The following is a 20,552-nucleotide window of genomic DNA, read 5'->3' on the forward strand; positions in this document are numbered from 1 at the left end:
TGTAATAAAATTATGTATATTTTTTAAAAATACGGTATATACCATGTTTTTAAGACGGCTAATGGTCAACAGTGCCGGATGCTGCAGATATCTCAAGATGAAAAACTGAAAGGATCCATTGAAGACTAGCTGTAAATGGCATGAGAGTTGACGAACATGTTCTAAAATTAAATTTTAGTGATATTTGCACATTTCAGTAAATTCACTAAAAATCCTTGAATTGTACACTTGAAATGGGTGACTTTTATTAATTTTATGGTATGTAAATTATGCCTCAATGAAGTTGCTTAATGTCTTTTTAATGTAAAAAATATTTGTAAATTCTGAGACACTTTCATATCTATATGGAAAAAATGACACTGTGCTCATATCTTACATTATACACAAAATGGTGGTACATCTATAGGGTGTCTCCCCAAAATGCACACAAACACTTTGAATCATTATAAAGGCAGTGTTTACTAAATTGCATTTCATTTTCAAAATTGAGCTATCAGCTGTTAAAGTGTGTATATATTTTGGAAGGACACCCTGTATACAATAGAGTATTACTTGTCCACAAAAAAGAATGAAATCTCGTTTTGCCAAAGCATGGATGGCCCTAGGGGTATTATGATAAGTAAAATAAGTCAGACAGAGAAAGAGAAACACCATAGTATTTCACTTATAAGTGGAATCTAAAGAGCAAAATAAATGAACAAAATAGAAATTGGCTCATGGATACAGATGGGAAGAGTGTTGGGGGCTGGATGGACAAGGTAAAGGGATTAAGAAGTACAACTTGGGAGTCACAAAATAGTCACCTGGGTGTAAAGGACAGCATAGGGAATAGAGTCAATGGTATTGTAATAACTATGTACAGTGCCAGGTGGGTACTTGAAGCATCAGGGTGACCACTTTGTCAAGTATGTGACTGTCTAACCACTGCACTGTGTACCTGAAACTAATACAACATAATACTGATTGAAAACTGCAATTGAAAAATTAAATTTAAATAATTATCTAAGTACTTTCCCCCTATGATTTTCTCAGCAAATAGAAATACAATGCTCATCTAACTCTTGGTCCATAAAAATTTTAATAACACCTTTTTCTCCCAATATAAAATAATTCAGAAGTAAAAACAGTTTTAGTCACAGAGGTCTCATGGTGTTTAGTATCATTAAGAAGATTTCAATTTTGTTTGGCATTTAAAAGGCAGATACAGAAAAATATGCACCCAAACAAAAGCATAGTTTATACTGTTTGGTGATTTAAAGCTAAAATTCAAAAGAAATGATACATTTTCAATATCTATCATAAGATTCAGAAGTCCAATTTTCCGCTTGATTGAAACTCACCACTATTATAAACTTGTGCAAGTGCTTTAACCTCTCAGTGTTCTCAGTTATAAAATATGCTTAAAGCACCTGAGCCATGGCTCACAGAAAGAAAGAAGAAAGAATGGCCAGTGCCCTGTGACAGCATCACAGGGAGGGCACGTCCCAAGGCACCGGTCCCTTCATAAAGGGGATCCCTGGCTCACTCACCACAAGCTCATCAGGACTCAGGGTTCGCCCTCTGGCCACCGGGCTGCGCTTCCCCCTCCAAGTGCCCACAGCCCCGAGGGCCCGGCTGGGGCGCGTCTGGCAGCCCTTGGGGCCAGGACGGAAGTGGATCTGGGGACGGTTGGGGGGACGGTTCGGGGACGGTTGAAGGGACGGTTGGCGATCCTTGGCGACCCTTGGTGGTCTCGGGGGCCCTCGGGAAGCTGATGACAGCCAATAGAGACGCGTTTGGGGGACCACCTGCAGAGACAGGAGAAATGGGGAAGCGCCTCAGGGCTGTCGCCGTGGAGACCGTGGGGCGAGGTCCCGGGAAAGTGGGACTTGGACCTGCGGTCGAGGCCAAACCAGAGGCCGCCGCCGGCTGAGCACCGAGGCTGCCGCGGCCGAGCCCCGGGCAGGCGGCTGCTGCGCTCCCCGGGCCCCTGCGCGCCGACGGGGCCGCGCGGACGGACGGGCAGCCGCGGGGGTGAGGCCGCCGCAGCCCGGGGGCAGCGGCTCTGGGACCCCCCTCCCGCGTCCTGCCCCGGCCCGGGCCCCGCACCCAGGACGCGGAGGCCCCAGCAGCACCTGCCCCGGGGGCCGGGCTCTGCCGCCGCGTCAGCGTTTCCAAACCTGCCGAGGAGCGCGAGCGCCCTGCCCGCGGCGCTCCTGCTGCTCCAGGAAAGGGGCGCGCGCCAGGCACACCTGCGGAGGCTGCGGGGGTGGGGCTGGTTCCCCTCCCTCCCCTCCCCCCTTCTCCCTCCCCCCCCGTTTCCTTCTTGGCCCCTCCCCTCAGGCCCCCCTCTCGTTTTTGCTTCTTAGGTTATAGGCCTCACCGTAGCCTTTAATATGATGCCCAGCCATGAAAAAGAGCTGTAACGTGATTTCAAATAAAACAATACACTGGACATTTTTGTATTATAGAACCAAGAGAAGTTTATCAATCAAGTGTTAAGGGGAAAATTCTGTTTTTACCCTCATACCCTTTTCCACCCTTTTATAAAATAACTGATTTTCACCATGTAGAATTCAGAAAATATCACAAAAATAACAATACAAATAAACTATACTCCTTCTATAGAGACATTCACTGTTAATATCACAGTATATATCCTTTGCAAATAATAATATAGCTTTGTACATTTTACTTATTTCATTAATTATTCTTTTATAGTATTATATTTAATAGCAACATAGCATATCATTGAATATATGTACCAAAATGGATTCAACAGTCCACTTGTGTTACACATGTAGATTTTCTCCAGTTTTTTTGACTTTATTTTTATTGTTGACACTATTACAGATGCCCCCCTCCCCTTTGTCTGCCTCCCTCCACCCAACTCCCACCCTACCTTCCCTCTGGCCATCACCACCCCATTGTCAGTCTACTGTAAAGGTTCTTTGCTTAACCCTTTCACCTCCTTTCATTCAGTTCCCTCCCTTCTCCTCCCCTCTGACAGCTATATTTTGAAGGTGTGAAGTTGTTTTTTTTTATCATAAATACCTGTGTCATTCCGTGAAGAGCTTTTACTGTATGGTGTGCTCATATGTTTGATGTAATTTAATGTATTAATATTCTTATTATATTAATTTATTTTTAGATGTTAAAACAATCTTGCATTCCTGGAATAACCCTCACTTAGTCACGGTGTATAATCCTGTAAGTATATTACTGAATATATATATATATACACAAATTATGGAATTTGTTTGCTAATACTTTGTTAATGTTATTTCCCTCCACAGTTATAAATGGTATTGACTTACGATATTCTTTTGTGATGACATTGTCTGGCTTTGCTATCGTATACAGGCCTCATGGAATGAGTTGAGAAGTATTTTTTTCTCCTATGTTTTCTGGAAAGTTTGTGCATGGTTAGTATTATTTCTTCTAAAAACATTAGGTAAAAATTCACCAATAAAGCCATCAGAACCTGATATTTTCTTAGTGAGGTATTTTAAATTGGAAGTTCAGTGATTTTACTTCTTATATGTGTATTTGAAATTTCTAGTTGCTCATGAATCAGTTTTGGTAACTGATGTCAATTCAGTAGAATTATAGACCCCTTTCTTAAGTAATAAAGCCTACTTCAGCCTTGAAACATTGATAATTCAGTATAGAAAATGTAAGAGACCCAAACCCATATAAGTATTCTTGCATTACAAATTTCTATGCATATTTGGGATTTTATGCTCTTGAACGCTGAAGAAAATTTGCCCTGCTAGGGTGGGAGAGAGAAAAGGCTTAGCTTGAAGGATTAAAGACCTGCCTTAACTCAAAGGTGAGTGTGCCTCGTTGTCTCCCGTCTCCACCACTGTTGGACTTCTCAGTTTGCACTTTGGGCTCTAAGAAGTGTGGAGGGCAGCCTGTGTGCCCTGCATCCCCCTGTGGCCCATCACCTCTACAGAGAACTGACTTGTGTCTCTTGCCCTATGGGGATGTGAATGCACATGGTGTGATACATGATGCAGACCATCACAGCCAGGAGTTGGCATTTGTGTTGATAGCCCCTGGAGGGCAGGGACTGTGAAGGGGGTTTCCTATAAGCAGAGAGATGGTGCATGTGGTGAGGTTCTATGGGATTAGAGATTAGGCTAATTCTGCCCTTTGGACATTTTTGCTCAAATCTCTCAGTCATCACACTCAAAGATGGGAATCTTTATGCAAGCACTTCACATCGAATTAAACTTCTCAGAAGCCCCCTAGAGTTAAGAATGTTATTCTTGTCAGCCTTATGGATGAGCGAAATGAGGCTCAGGAGCTACTTAGGACCATCCCAAATGTGAACTTAAGCGTGGGTGACTGAAGGTTGGGTGACTGAAGGCTCTGTTCCTTCATGCTTGGTGACTGAGGGTTCTGTTTCTTACGCACATTGCACTACATAGCAGAGGCCTCTTAGCACCTCTAGGAGGGCAGATGGTGAAAGAAACTCTGCTTCTCAGCTGCTCTGCATCCCTCAAGTGTAGACTGCTCTCAGGACACCGCCTAGGTGTTTTGGAGGCCCCCACTGCAGTGCCTCAAAGGACAGCCTCTTCTGCCCTCCATGCTTGCCTGGGGCTTCTATTAACTCCTCAAATGAAACTAAATTCAATGTTTTCTGAGTGTGTTGGGTACTATGCCAGCTTCGACAATAAATGCAAAGGTAGGTAAGGAACATTCCCTGGACAGGAAGCTTGAAGTTTAGTCGAAAAAAGAGCCAATCTTGAAGTAAGTAAAAAAAGTGGTGGGAAGCATTAATAAATCAAGAAATTCTTTAAGAGGGTGCAAAAAGCTGAGGCTCAAAATGTTTTGCAGGATGGGAAGCCCTACCAAGTACACGGTAATACCATTGTTAAGGATCATGTACTAAGTACTTGATATTTGCTAATTCTACTCACAAAAGTCTTCGAGGAGAAATATTGGTAGTGCTCCCATTTTTCAGATGAGAAAATTAAATGAGCGCCCAGAGGCTCTGGCTGTGCTCACGTAGCTATAGCAGTGGGCAGAGCTCACATTCAGGCCCATGTTTTTTGGCCCCCGCGTCAGCCTGATTCCCACTCTGCCCTCCCGCTGCCTACCCCTCCGCCTTCATCCAGGTTGTGGAGCTGACTTCTTGCTGCCACCCGGCTGCTAAGGGGACAGCGTGGGTTCAGGCTCAGATGCCCCAGCCCAGGCCGCTTTCCTTCCCGGCCAGAGCTGCCCGAGTGTGACCAGCAAGAGCCCTGGGCAAAGTCTGCCTTTGGGAAGGTCTCAAGGGAAATTAAGGCTTGTTCATGTGAAGAGAGTGGAAAGGACACCCCGAAGGGGGGAAGGGCGCGCTGTGGTCAGTCAGGGAGCCGGGGATCCTGGGGAGCTGCACGAGATGGTAGAGGGGATCAGAGCCCGCGGCCAGGGCAGGCGGCCCGGCAGAGCGTCTGCGGGTGGGAAGCCCCCCCGCATTCGCAGCAACGGTGCGGTCAGGGCCGCAGTGCTGCGGACAGGGGCAAGGACAGGGAGAGGCCGGCGACCACACCGCAGCCTGACAGCACCGCGGGCCCTGGCGGTGGGGGCGGGGTGGGGACAGCGTGGAAATGAGCCGGTGAGCAGGAATAAGCCCCAGGAGCGGAGAGCAGAGGGAGGCTGCTTCAAGGGGCATCCTCAGGGCAGAGCCTGCCGGACCTCGGGGCCTCCAGGGAGGAGAGACCACTCAGGGGCCCGACATCTCCCGCCCGGCTGACGGGAAGGCAGTGCTGACACTGGCCGGCATGAAGAAGTCAGAGGTGATCTGGTCTGAGCTGTTTAAAGTTTGACTTTTGAGGCTGCTGGGTAGAGCAGTAATTTTCAACCTTTTTCACCTCATGGCATACATAAACTAATTACTAAAAGTATGTGGCAAAAACATATTGGTGCCAATCTGAAAAACAAAGGTATAATTTTGACTCATTTGCACCGGGCAGCTATTGTTGTGCTGACTGTTGTCATATTTTTTTGACACCCTAAGGGAAAAGGGGTCAGTGTCCCTGACTAACTAGTAAGGGACTGCATGTTTTAAATCTTTTTGTGGCACAAACATGGCACACCGGTTGAAACTCACTTGGCTAGGGATACTGTAAGATTACCAGGAGAAGAGATGTTGAGCTCAGGAATGAGAACAGAGGGAGTCTGGGTCATCTACAGGAGCGATGACTGAAGCGAGAGTATGGAGACGTTCCCTAGGGCAGAGGTTCTCAAACTTTAATTTGCTCAAGAATCACCCGGGAGCCCGGGCACAGTTACCTGGCACATAGTAAATATGTAATAGATATCATTTCCTTCCTGAGCAGATAACATTTACAGAGCATCTTAAGGTGTCGATCTCAAGAAATGAGCCATATAGGAATTTCTGGAAATATGGATGATATGTTAGTTGTTGTTTGCTTATTTCAAATAAAGAGCCATTTCTACCTTTCAAATCATGCCACATAGGCATTTATTTCATTTGTTCACTGTAATACTGCTCCTAACCCTAAAGTATGTGGGCTGAGTTCTGCTCAGACTCTCTTATGCAATAGTTAGGAATGCAGACTTTGGAACCAAGGAGCCTGGGTTGGCATTTTGCTTCCTACAAAATGTGATCTTGGGCAACTTACCCAAATGGCCCTGCCTGGTCTCCTCCTCTGTAAGTATAGATAATAGATTAATGCACCTCATATGGGTACTGGCATGATGTAATAACACAGCAATTGACACCTAGTACATGTTTAATTACTGTTGGTTATGTTTTACCATAGGCTAGCCTTTGGAGGTGGGAACTCATATCAAAAGGCTACAGGAAGAGGTGTTGGTGAGTCAGAAGGCCATGAGTGGTTTCTTGAGTCAAGAGGAGCAACATGCCAGCCTGTGGCACAGCAGAAGCTCAGAGTGATACCTTGTGTGAAACCCAACCAGGCTGCCATGGGTTGACAAGCAGAGGCCATTTTTGAACCTTCTGACTACCTGGTCAAGTTTCCAATTTGGGGAATTACAATGATTTATGGAAGAATTCCCCTTCCATTTCAGTGGGCCATCACTCTCTAGTCTTATTGTTGGCCAAGTGTGGACTTTGTAGAGAGGACACACTGTGCTCCTCCTGGTGGCTACGACGATCTTCCAGGAAACCTTATGGTCTGCAAAACAAGCCATCTCCGACTGACAAGCGAAAATGTCCAATAACCTGGCTGTTTGTGATGATAGTAATTCAGGTGACTGCCTGAGCTGCTGTGTTTTCCCTTGCTTGACCACTTCTTTCCCTGATTTGATCAATTTTTTCCATCATCTTGGGCCAACCCATGCCTTTTATCTGGTTCATCACCCAGAGCATAGTGAATGCTGACATTCAGTGAGACCTTCCCTGTGTCAGCACTGTGCTTGGCTCTTTGAGACATAACCTCATTTAATTCTTACAGCATCACTTATGAGGTTGTTATTATTACCACTTTACAGGTTAGAAAACTGAAGCTGTCTCTGTCTAGTAGGTAGGGCATGAGGAGTAATGGTTGGCAGAGAAAAGGAGAACTCTGTGAGCATCCTACCTGTCAAAGCCTCCACGTGGAGACCATGGGGCAAGCTCCCTCCCTGCACCCTCCCCACCCTCACCCACCTAAGCCCAGGAGCCACTAGTTAGTCTTTCAAGCAGAGAAAATGTCTGGCTTTGTGAAGAGCACTTAGGGTATCTTTAGAACTCGGCTTCTGAAGAAGTTCTTCTAAGAAAACTCTTTTCTTCTTCATAGACTCCGGGCAGAGTTCACACATTCTGGCTGCTTGGAAAAGGGCTCAGGATATGGGCCAGGTCCACTGAAAGGAGCCAGGTCGATAGGGGAAGAACATGTAATAAAAATAGAATCACAGCTGTTTAAGAGCTACTCACTAGGAAGAAGACATTTTCTTATAGACCCTGGGAAACTGGGGGAGGTGTTGCAAGAGGAAGAACAGGCCCTGGAGATAAGGCAGCCTGGAGCCCAGATCACGGACGGGACCTGTCTGAAGGGAGGCAGCATTCGGGGCTAATCTTCTCCAGGGCTAATCTTTGCAAGGTCAATGAAGGAAGGCAGACCCTAGGAACTCACTCATTTTAGATTTTTCCCCACCCACTCACCCTATATGAGCTTGTTTGAAATGAAATGTCAGGGCAGTGTTTGCAGGGTGTTCCAGCTGCCGCTTTCTCAGATTGCCCGAGATCTGATTCATAAACGCACCCTGAAGATTCAACCTCGTGTCTACTGATTTGACTCGAGTAATGGCGGGCAGCCCAGACCCTTTCGTGTCCGGTATCAAGGTGGCAACCTGGGCCTGCAGGGGAATGTGGGGGACTGGGACGAACGGGAACAACAGGACCTGCTACACAGGAGGCACTCAGCAATGTCTGGGGACCCTTCACTGGAATCTAACTATTTATGGAGAGGCAATTAAACTAGCCAACAGAAGATGTGGCCAGTGGATGAGCTGCTTCCCAGTGACCGACTGGTTCCCATTAAAGCCCTCCCTGGCACTTGACTCCCACCTGGCGCAAGGTGTTCACATGTCCCTCATTCCCTGACTCGTCTCCTGCTGTGGCACTTTTGTGGCCACCAAGTGGGCAGCTCGTGGGCCCATCAGGCTCAGATGGCTGTGTTGGTGCCACAGTCCCCAGATCTGACCCAGAGGCACCCACACCCTGGACAGTGTGTGTGAGTCTCAGCTCCTGGAGCAAAAACAGCTGACTGAGTCAAGTGTGACAAGGAAGGTTGGGGTTGACTCCTGGGCCCCAGTGAGCTGTTGAAGGAGGTCAGCGAGGGCCGTGAGCTGTGTGCTTTGTCACTAAGGGGCTGTGATAGGGAGCATTCTAGGTAAAACTGAGGACCACCACCTAAAACAGGCTCAAGAGCAGGCGGCGAAGGGCGGTGCCGCCCCAGCCCCCTGCCCGAGGCCCCCTGGGCCTTATCCTCAGGGTCTGCACAGGGCCTGCTCCAGTTCCCCCCACTCTCCCACAGCTGGCAGTGGGTGTGTCCAGGGGCTGTCCCCCCTGCCCTCCCCCACAGTTGTCAATGGGCACATTCAGGGGACTGGGCTTTATGAGGTACCTTGGTCTTTGTTGTCGCCGTGACACCCAGGGAGGCCCTGAGGTGCTGGTGGCATCGCCCTCCTCATTTTGGCCTGTGCTGAGCAAGAGTGTGTCTACTTCTTTGTTCGTCGGGATATCTTTGATAGCGGAGAGAAGGAGAGTGTGTTTGGCTGCACGGGAGGCAAGTGCTTCACTTCTTACTCCTGTTCTCACCGGGGCACCAGCAGGTTTGACCACTGGGGGCCGGGACACATAGTCCAAGACCCAGCAGGGCACAGCAAAAGAACTCTGCAACAATGTTGGGGTCTGAGACCCATGGCGGGGTTTAGAAATGTTTGCGCAGAGGTCATGGTGTCAGAAAGACGCCGATGCGTGGTGTGTGCGCTGTACATGTGTGTGATGTGTGTTTTGTGTGGGGTATGTGTGTGGGGTGCTGTATGTGTGTGTGTTTGGTGTATGTGAGTGGTATGTGTTTTGTGTGGGGTATGTGTATGGGGTGCTGTGTGTGTGTGTGTGTTTGGTGTATGTGAGTGGTATGTGTTTTGTGAAGTGTGTGGCTTGGGTGCTGTGTGTGTTTGGTGTATGTGTGTGACGTGTGGGTGTGTATGTGTTTTTGGTGTACGTGTGCAGTGTGTGGTTTGTGTGCTGCATGTGGGTGTTCTTATGTGTGTTTGGCGTTTGTTTGTGCCATGTGGTTTGGGTGGTGTGGTGTGTGTATGTGTGTGTTTGGTGTGTTGTGTCTAGTGTGTGCGGGGTGCTGTGTGTGTGTGGTGTCTGTGATATTGTGGGTGTAGTGTACTGTGTGTGTGTGTGTGTGTGTTTTGTGTGTGGTGTGTGATATGTTATGTGTGGGGTGTTGTGTGTGTGGTGTCTGTGATATTTGTATGGTGTGGTGTGTGTGTGTGTTTGGTGTGTCTGTGTGCTGTGTGGTATATGTGTGTGTGTGGTGTGTGTGAAATTGTGGGTGTGGAGTAGTGTGTGCGTGTTCACCTCCAGCAGCAATATCAAACTGTGTGTCAGGCGGGTTGGGGAAGGAGAGTGTGTCCCTGGCCCCGGCCCTGGGCCTGACCCGTTGGGCATGGCAGTGGGGGAAGTGGGCTCTGTGAGGGAGAGTGAGCAGCTGGCATCTGCTGCTACTGGCTGGCTGTGGCAACGTGGTGTGGCCGCTGTCTTCTTTGCTGCTGTCCCAGCCCCGGGGTCCTCAGCAGCACACTCCCCTTAAGAAGCACGGAGAATTGGGGGTGTGCACTGGCCGATGGGACAGCACTATGGTTGCATTTCTCTCCTGTGAGCAGGGGGGTAGAGGGAAATCTGCAGTAGGACGTGGCATTTCCCAAGCAGGCGGTCATCAGAAGTGGGATGGATGGGTGCCTGGAGGTGGATGGCTCTGATTGCCCGTGGAGTGACTCTCCCTCTGGTGGGGTAGGGGCTGTCCCCAGACGAGGCACTTTGTCCCCACAGGGAGACCATAGGAGCACTTTCAGGGAGCTCACTTTAATTGTGCCCTTTTCAAGCCAGAAAAAAACCAGCAAGTGTCACATTTCTTGACAGCCAGGTAGTTGGTCCCAGTTTTTTTGAGCTAATCTGATCTCCCAAGAGATAAGGACTTGACCTAGATAATACACATTTTCCCTTTGGCACATACATACTTCAAAAAGAACACTTGGTTTTTATTCATGGAGATGAGTGCAGACCCTGCTGAGGGGGCCAGTGGCATGAGGGCTTGCAGACCCCTGGGTGGGGAGTGGTGACGCACACCCGCTATACCTAAAAACCCATTTAGATCCCACAGCCCTGTGCGGAGCTGGGGAAGCCCAGCGCAGCGCCTGGGGGAGCTCCATGGAACCTATGAGGGAGGCAGATAGTGCCCAGGAGAGCCCAAGGCAACAGGCTGGGGAGCCAGGCTCGGCATCTGGAAGAGCCCTGCACCATGTCATCGGTGAGAGCCCCCAGCAGTGCGTGGAGGAGCTCCAGGCAACATCATGGGGACCGCAGAGCAGCATGAGTGAGAGCCCCATGCAAAACCCTGGGGCCCCTGGTGCTGTACCTGCGAGAGCCCCAAGGAGGGCCTGGGAGATCGAGGAGCAGTGCATGGAGGTGCCCCAGGCAGCATCATGGGGACCACAGAGCAGCACCAGTGAGAGCCCCTTGCAATACCCGGGGGCCCCTGGTGCTGTACCTGCGAGAGCCCCAAGCAGGGCCTGGGAGATCGAGGAGCAGTGCATGGAGGTGCCCCAGGCAGCATCATGGGGACCGCAGAGCAGCACCAGTGAGAGCCCCATGCAACACCCCGGGGCCCCTGGTGCTGTACCTGCGAGAGCCCCAAGCAGGGCCTGGGAGATCGAGGAGCAGTGCATGGAGGTGCCCCAGGCGGCATCATGGGGACCCCAGAGCAGCATCAGTGAGAACCCCGTGCAACACCCAAGGGAGCCTGGTGCTGCACCTGCGAGAGCCCCAAGCAGGGCCTGCGAGAGCCAGGAGCAGTGCCTGGAGATGCCCCATGAAACACCAAGGGAAGTCCAGCATGGCACGTACCAGGGCCCCATACAACATCTTCAACAGCCCTGCTCACAGCGGGGGAGAACCTGGAGCAACCCCTCTGAGAACTTCAGACTTCAGTCACTGCCTACCTATTTCTGTCCTAAGAAACTGGCGGTAAGTGTTTGCCTGGCGCACATAGTTTTGACATTTGTCATCTTGCGGACGCTCTGCCGTCTGACCGAGGGTAACTACTGACAGTTGCACAGACTCATAGCTCTGTCATTGGATGTTGCTCCAACTTGACTTGCTTGTAGATCTGATTCAGATGTAATTGTAGATTCATTTGCTCACCACTGTGGGTAATTCTCAGATATGATGGCATGAACTTGTTTTGTGTACTTTGAGTCTCACACATTTTAAGATTTCACTTAGCTCTCACACTTTTGTAATAGTTTGCCTGCATCTACTTTAGCTTCCAAAGACTCTCGGAACTTGTAGAATTGCTCTGTTTGAAATTCTACAACATCTGAAGCCTAAAGATACAACCTTTAGGCCTCCATCCATTGTAACTAATATTATTATTCTTTTACTATTCTGGTCTGGACTTTGGTGTTTGGCTATGTTTATTTCTTGTCTTTTTTAAAAATATATCTTTATTGATTTCAGAGAGAGGAAAGGAGAGGGAGAGAGAGATAGAAACATCAGTGATGAGAGAGTCATTGATCGGCTCCCTCCTGCATGCCCTCGACGTGGGATCGAGCTGGCAACCCCAGCCTGTGCTCTGACCGGGAATCAAACCCCGATCGCCAGGATCCTAGGTTGATGCTCAACCGCTGAGCCACGCCCGGAGGGCTATGTTTGTTTCTTAGTGGGCACTTATATCAGCAAGATGTTTTAATTTGGGAATCATGTTTTTATACTAATATTACCTTTCTGTGGTCTTCCCTAACCCCACTCCCCACCCCCGTACTTTGCTCTTGTTTTAGAAGTGATATTCTCTCAGATCTCCCTGAGATTGACATGGAACCCAAGCAAGCTCAGGGTCACTGTGGCCCCATGTCCACCTGGTATCACACCCAGAGAACCAGGGTGGATGACCAAGAGCACTGAACAGCAGCCAAAATGGGCCCTGGAGAAAATTCCCAAGGGAATTCACGCCTAATAATAATGAATCTGAGAATATTTTCAATATCAACTTTATTTTCTATGCATTTTTTCTGAAGGGACAATGAAGGACTCTGCACAGGCAAACATTTCTAATGAAGCAGAGTTTTCTGAAAGACCACTCGTAGCAGCTGTGAAATATTCACCCCTCTCCCACACCCTCCAACACTCCCCAGTCTCTCCAACTCCATGTCCTTTCCTTCCCTGGTGGCTCCTGACCATCTGACTGGCTAGAAGGGGCCACGGTTCTCTCCCAGCCACTCTACCTGGGAGATACCAGGATGCCCAGAGGTGACAGGTCTTCAGTGTCCCTGCACAGAAATAACACAGAACTCTCTGGAAACATGGTTTCTGGTTCTGTTTTTTAGGGGAACTTGCAAGAAGAATCCTCAGGGAGGATTTCTAAAGAGTAAAAGATCACTTCATAACACCAGCAGAGATTGCTTTCCCTGCATTATCACATTTCCCCTGGTAATGAGGGTCTCCAGTTGACCCTGATTTTCACCTCATACTGATGGGTCTCTTGATGAGTCAGTCCGTGCACGTTTATAAACAAGACCAGACTTGTGTATCAGCCATTCCTACCAGGAGATGAGCCCGGCCATGCTCTTGATCTTGACCTTAGCTGTATTGCCACAGGCTGTCCCCTAGCCTTGAGGGAGTGCTAGCTGCCCATACCTGGGGTCCTGGTGGTTGGGTTTCCCTTGTGATTCCTCAGCCTTGTGGGCCACATACTCTCTAAGAACTGTTTTCCACAGCTGCATCCTGGCTGTGGCCTGGTGGGCTCTGCAGGAATTGCTTTGATTCTCCTGTTGAGGGCTCTCTGCCTGCTCCAGCCCCAGCCCCAGCCCCAGCCCCGCCACCTCGGCTACCAAAGTGGTCCCAGGAGATGCAGAGTGGTGGGTTCTCAGGCCTGGAGTGTCCTCAGCCACAACAGGCTATGGGAAAGAGGACAGTGGCCTGCCATACTCCCCTTTTTCATCTTGCAGGCATGCTGTGGTGGCAGGAAATTGAGTCAAGTTTTACCAGAACCTGGGAGCATCAGGGTGAGGCAAATATTGCCGCCTGAAGAGTCCAGAGTGAACGGCTGGTCGAAGCCTCACAACAAACACCAGGCAGTACCGTGGGCCGTATTTGTGACACTGACTCTAATCATGTTGGGAATTTTTATTCCCATGCTTCCGGGTGGCTGGAAGTTCACCGCCTACGGGGTATCCTTTCACTGGAGCAGCACTTGCCTGTTGTCTAGAGATGCCAGGGGAGCGGGGAGAAGCATTAGAAGGACTCCTCCACCAGAGCAGGCTCCAGATATGTGCTAGGGACACTCTCCCTCTGAGCTCTGTCCTCTATACTGAGTCAACCCCAAGGGTCACCTTCTGCTCCCAACTCCTCACTCCATGCAACTCCCGTTCTCAAGGCGTACAACATATCGCCCCCCCGCATACACACACACAACACACACACATAATGTCTTCCCTGTTCTCTGTGAGACTCACTACCTTGGTGTCCTGGCTAAAAGTGCAGATGCTTACCCAGAAGCATTGGCCCTCACCTGGGGTTGCTGCAGAGAGAGTGCACCTGGCTTCAAGGGGGCAGCAAGGGGGCCCCAGGCTGGGGGGCAGAGGCCACGGAATCTGGAAGGAGGTGAGACCTGGACCACCGCAGCTTTCACAAGGATGCACAGGGGTCCATCTATGTTGTCCAACAAAGAAGAGTGGGCTTAATGAGGACTTTAAAAAAGGCTTAAGCCTTTATAATGCACAGCTCAAGTTTGCTCACTGCAAGCCTCTGTCAGGTGCCTGCTATGGGACCCTGTCCTCCATGAAAGAGCTTTCCAGGTCAGCCCTCAGGTGGCTCACTGGTGGGGTTTCAGGTCTGCCATCCTGCAGGAGTGGCTATATTCTGTGTCGGGCCCAAGAAAACAAGTGCCTTTCCATGTCAGTGGTGTGCCTCCGGGTGGCTTGAGGCTTTGTGTCTGTCTGTTCCTCTTGCAACAGCAACTCTTTTCCAGGCCAGGCCTGAGCGTGCAGGCACCCGTCCACCCCTTATCCTCCCTCTCATTACCCCCCAAACTGCCCCGCTTAACAGCACGGTGGACCCCATATGAGTTCGCCTTGGTTGCTGCTATAACAAGTACCAGAGACTGGGAGAGTTAAACAAACAAATTTATTCTCTCAGTTCTGGGGCCAGATATCAAGGTTGGGCAGTGTGGAGCACGCTCTGAAGGCTCCAGGGCAGGACCTGTTCCAGGCCTCTCTCCCAGCTCTGGTGGCCTCAGGTGTCTCTTGGTTGCAGACCCCTTCCTTCTCTGTGTCCTCACGTCGTCCATCCTCTGTTCTACTGTCTTCTCAAGACGACACCAGTCTTATGGATAGGGACCCGCCCTAAGGACGTTACCTTAACTTGATCATCCACAAAGACCCTATTTCCAAGTAACATTACACTCGCAGGTGCTGAGGGTTAGGCCTGCAGCATCTTTTGGGGGACACAAACTGTGGGTTTTGCTTAACCCGTTATCTTCACTCTCTTGTTACCCATAACTCAGCCCTGTTTTGGCTCCATGTCTTTGTCCTGTGGTCACACTGAGCTCCTATCTGCTGCATGGTGCAGCAAGGATTCAGGCTCACCTGCACCCTCTGCCCACACATGCCCTGGCCATCTGCCACCCCTGGGCAACTCAGTGCCCAGTCTGTGCTGCACCTCCCACTTGTCCTAAGTGGTGGGCACAGCATGTCCCCGGCTCAGGCTGCCTTTGGCACACATTTGCCAGTCCAATTCCCCACAGACAGGCACCCCCACGCCAACCAATGTTATCCCAGAGAGAAGAGAGCAGGTGACTGTGGCATCGGGAACCCTGCTGTGGGCCCTGCTCTCTGCCTCCTGCTGCTGCAACCCAGAGGACAGGTTGACCATGTGAGGAGGGCCTGTCCTCAGCTCGGGCCTTCTGCACTGGGGCCTTCTGCATTGTTTACCAACACAGATTTTTGCTAGGGAACCTTCCAGCCTGTTCTCAGAACAGCTCCTGCAAACCCTCCGGGCTGGGCTTGTGGCTCCTGATTTGTAATGCAAGTGTGACCAGGAACCCCCTTCTCTTTTCTCTTTATTTTAAACTTGAACCTCAAAGAAGATTGCCTCTGAAAGTGAAAGCAGGGACCTTGAGGGGCATCGCCTACCCTATGGCCTTTCCAAGCCAGGGGCTCAGCCCACCCAGAGGGAAGGTCCCTGAGTGTCAACAGCCAGGTCACCTTGGGCAAAATGGGACCAACTTTCCTTCAGTGATCATTCCTGTGGGTGACCTGTGTGTCGAGGGGTCCATTTGAACCTGCTGAGAGCTGATTGCTGTTAGCCAAGGCATTGGGTCAGAGGAGTTGGTGGATTCTCTCCCCAAACATAAGCACTAGGTGCACTTGCGTTTATTCTTGTTTGGACAGCTTCGTGTGCAAGGGGGCTGTGGACAGCTTTGCTCACTGCATCTGGGTGGAAGTTCCCTAAAAATCAAGGTCCCTTTCCCCTGGAAGCTTCTCCTCATTGTTCCCAAGGGACAAGTTCCAGGAGGTAGCCTGTCCGCAGACCCGCAGTTTGGAATGACGTGGGATATTGGCCACAGGCAGCTCTGCAGAGCTGACTGGGCAAACCCAAGATACATGCCCTGAGCACCTGCACTTTGAGGCTGAGAGTCTGCATGTGAGATATGGTGTCCTCACTACCCCTGGCAGTGGTCTGATGGGAGCTGAGTACATACATGGGACCAAAGGCCTTGGACCACACAGCTCAGTCGCAGCCTCACTTGGCGCCCAGGAGAAGATCCCACCCAGCCACCTGGCCAACCCTGCTGTCCATTCACCAATAAGGCTGGCTCCCCCCCCCCCCCCCCTTCAGGAGACAGCTTGGTGCTCACCTGTGCACACAGGTCTTTCCCTTGGTGAAGCTCATGGGAGCCACACCCTTAGAAATACAACTGTTAGCCCCTTGGGAGGGGGCCAAGGCTCCAATTTGAAAGCCTCCTTCTAGCAGGCTCTGCTTTGTCCTTCCTGGAGGGACAAATGAAGGGCAAGAGAGTCCTGGGGCCCTGCCCTAGCTGGGCGCACAGCTCCTGCTCAAGCACAAGAGCCTGGACACTTGCTGCGGTGCTGACCAGGCCCAGGGCTGAGTTATTCCTTGACACCCCCCCAGGTGTGCGGCGGGATTTTATTGTTCCTCGTTACAGTGTACCTAGTTTGTGTGTCCATCGACCCGGCGGAAGACAGCGTGAGGAACAAGGTGTACAGCAAACCGCTGCCCACGTTCGACAGATCTAAACAAGACCACGTGATCAAGGACCTCTTTTGCCATCTATGTGAGGTCACTGTGTAAGTGCTGGGGCATAGGGCCAGGCGACACCAACGGCCCTGTGCCCTCTGGGTGGACTGCCAGATGTAACTCTACAGCCACGTGGGAGGGGTGGTGCCCTGCTGTTTCCCCGACAAGCAGGGGCTGTTTACATGCAGAGGATGGCTGCTGTGACCCTCACACACACAAACACCCTCCCCAGCCCCATGCTGATCTAGAGGCCAAAGAGCACTGTCTTTCTTGGGGTTTCTCAGATGAGCCCCTTGCCCTTCTAGATCACTGGGCTGGTCAGGTAGCTGGGTCTCTAGGGGCCCTGGGAACATAAGTGGGTGGCCTGGTAGTGAGGCCCAGTGGCTCAGGGTGGGATCCTAGCCCGACCTCCAGGCCTCAAACCCTGGCAGCATGCGGCAGGGGTGACTTGGACACAGCATCTCTCTGGCTTGGGCTGTTGCTGCCTGTTTCTCCACCATTGGCTGAGGGGCCTCTGACCCGCTTCTTCCCCTGCACAGGTTGCTGACAGGCTGCCTCTCCCAAATGTTTCCTTCCAGGGGCGAGAAAGCCAAACATTGCCGGACCTGCAACAAATGCATTGCTGGGTTTGACCATCACTGCAAATGGCTCAACAACTGTATCGGGAGCAGGAATTACTGGTGAGGGAGCTGGGAGGAGCTGGGAGGGACCCTGACATGGTTTATGTGCTGGGGGGCCACGGGCAGTGGGGGTTGTGTCCCATCCTTCAGCTCTGCAGTGCTCAGGGTCCCCCCTTGTGTCCCTGTCTGGTTCTGAAATATGTTTGGATGGAGCCCATCCTGCAACACAAAACTGCTATGCTATGTGAAGCTTGTCCTCACAGAGCATAGCACTTGAGGCCCTGGTTCAGGCTGGAGAGGAGCAGCCCTGTCCACGGGACAGACTGGGCTGACAAGAGCTTGACCTGCTGCCCTGGGTCCCTTCACTTTTTGCCCATCAGGGCTGTCAGGCCCTGAGCACAGAGGACTAGGCAAGGGAATCCTGGCTGGGAGGGAGCTCTGGCCTGAATAGGTGGCGGCAAGGAAAAGCAGGCTGGCCCATGGGTACAGGTGGGGGACACTCTGGAATCTTGCACTGAATTTGTAGGTGGGCCCGGGCTTCTTAGGCTGGTAGCACCCCATCTCTGAGAATCAGTTTACCTTTGTGAGCTGAGACTGGCCCCTCTTTTTGCAGCTTCTGATGGGGATTAAATGAGATCCCGCTTGAATGTTGTGAGGCAACACAAAACTGTAGGTGTGATCAGTGGTGGCCAGGGGTCAGTGACGCCACCTAGAGCACTGGAAAGCAGTGCGCAAAGGACAAAGAGCGGGAGGAGGAAGGGCTGAGCTCTACCATGCAACAGGGCAGAAGTCAAGGTCAGGGTGGCTCGTGCCAAGGTCAGGAACGTGCCCTGGGCAGCCTGGGCCCTCTGAGCCCCCACAAGTGGGGACAGGCTGGCGCTGGTTCCTGTGCCCTGAGGGTAGCCGTCGCCAGCTCTGAGCCATGTCTGCTTTCGCACAGGTGGTTCTTGAGCACAGTCGCCTCGGCAGCCTTCTGTGTGCTCAGTTTCATTGCCATCATGATCTTTATTTTTGTCGAATTCCTTGTGAACCCGGCTGTGCTCCGCACCGATCCACAATATGAAAGTACGTGCTGCTGCTTTCTGCTTGGCTTCCCCTCGGGTTTTTCTTGTGTCTTAGCCTCACCCTCCAGCCCACTTGGAGGAATCAGTTTTCACTGCTCTGCCCACGCAGCCTTCAGGACTTTTCTTGCACTTAATCTTTGGAAGCAGTGTGTGGCTGTGAGCGTCACAGGGGCCATATCCTAGAAATGCCCCACGTGGTAGCTCTGGGCTTCCAGGGCTACTTGAGAGTGGCTGGTGCAGAATGGACAGGGCTTGTCCAGGCTGCAGGCCTGCAGGACAAAGTGGGGTGGGGACAGGCAGAGGAGTCAGGCTCTGTGACCCAGAGAGTTACCCTCTCCCAGCCTCACCTTCTGGATGCATAGGGGGAATCAGAACACCCACTGCACACAGGGGGCTGCCAGGGCACTTACATAAGGCAGGACACACACGTGGGGGACGAAGGGCTCTCCTGGGCAGGGAGGTACCCACCTGGGCAGGGAGACGCTGCTGTAGGTTGGCAGTCCCTCCGCCTGCTAAGCTCTGTCCCATGGGGCTGCCCTGAGGAGAGGCGCTGCCATATCAGCAGACGCTGAATGCCGGGTGTCTCTTCTCCCCACAGACATCGACAGTGAGAGCACATGGCTCTTGTTCTTGCCATATTTCCACCTAAAGGCAAACACCTTAGCGGTTGTGATAATCGGGGTGTTCGTGCTGCTGTTGGCCCTCATCAGCCTCCTGGTGGTCGGGCAGCTGCTCGTCTTCCATCTTTACCTGAGTATGTGCCCCTCAAGCCCACAGTCCAGGTTGGCCAGCCTTTGTCCCCTCATGTTCACAGGTGACCTCAGGCAGGCGGCCCAGCCCCTGGCCGGAAATGAGCTCCATACCCGAAGGACAAACGGACACCCTGAGAGGCCACAGGGCCAATTCCGTACCAGGAACTGCAGAAAACATGAAAGAGATGAAACAGAAGTAGGTTAACATATTCAGAGAGATAAATAGGCTCCGCGAGTCAGGACCAGGACACCGTGGAAATAGAGCAGGGGGACTGAGAAAAGTGCTGATCAGAAATCCCAACAATGAAAACATTCAACTCAGTGACAGGGTGTCCACCAGCCAGACAAGCTGCAGAGGACAAACGACAAGCTCCAGGGGGAGGCACGGGGCATGTGGCACGCTGCATCAAAGTCCTGAATAGGGCAGGGATGGCTTCCCCAACCCTGTGAAGACTTTCTTTGGAAGTCAGGATGGTTACACCCTGTACCTCTGAGAGAAGGTGATCGAGTGCGGGGATGTCCGCAACTGATCCATAGAAGTGCATAGGAACAGTGCCCAAGAGCCCAGGCTCTTCCCAAAGCTTCTGAGCAAACTGGTGGGGGTGCGAGAGCAGCGGGGTGATGGGGTCAGAAACACATTTTGGAAAGAGCGCCACAACAGCAGTGTGAGCAGTAGCCTGGAGGTGGCAAGCTGGACAGGCCAGCCAGGCTGGGAGCTGGCGACAGACATTCAGGACATACTTGATGAGTTTTCAGGGACAAGACAGGGAGGCACTGGAAAACTCAAAATCCACAGGACATAATGGCCAACTGGAGATATGAGGACAGGGACCTCCAGGGTTCTAATGCAGGCAAGCAAGAGGGCAACGGTGACACACCCACTGTGAGTGGGGACGCACAGGAAGACACCCCTAAGAGGGGGAAGCATCCTGAATACAGGACTGAACACATCTCTTTCAAGGCGTTTGGACATCAAAGAATAGATTTCCAGGGGAAAGTTGGGATATTAGAGTAAACTTACCCTAACATGCAGCCACTTAAAACCACAAGTTTGTTACCCCACAGTGGGTGTGGGTCAGGAGTCCAGCACTGCTCAGGTAGGCCCTCTGAGCCTGGATCTCTCGTG

Source organism: Miniopterus natalensis, chromosome 9, assembly GCF_054644295.1.
Source record: "Miniopterus natalensis isolate mMinNat1 chromosome 9, mMinNat1.hap1, whole genome shotgun sequence".
Lineage (NCBI taxonomy): Eukaryota > Metazoa > Chordata > Mammalia > Chiroptera > Miniopteridae > Miniopterus > Miniopterus natalensis.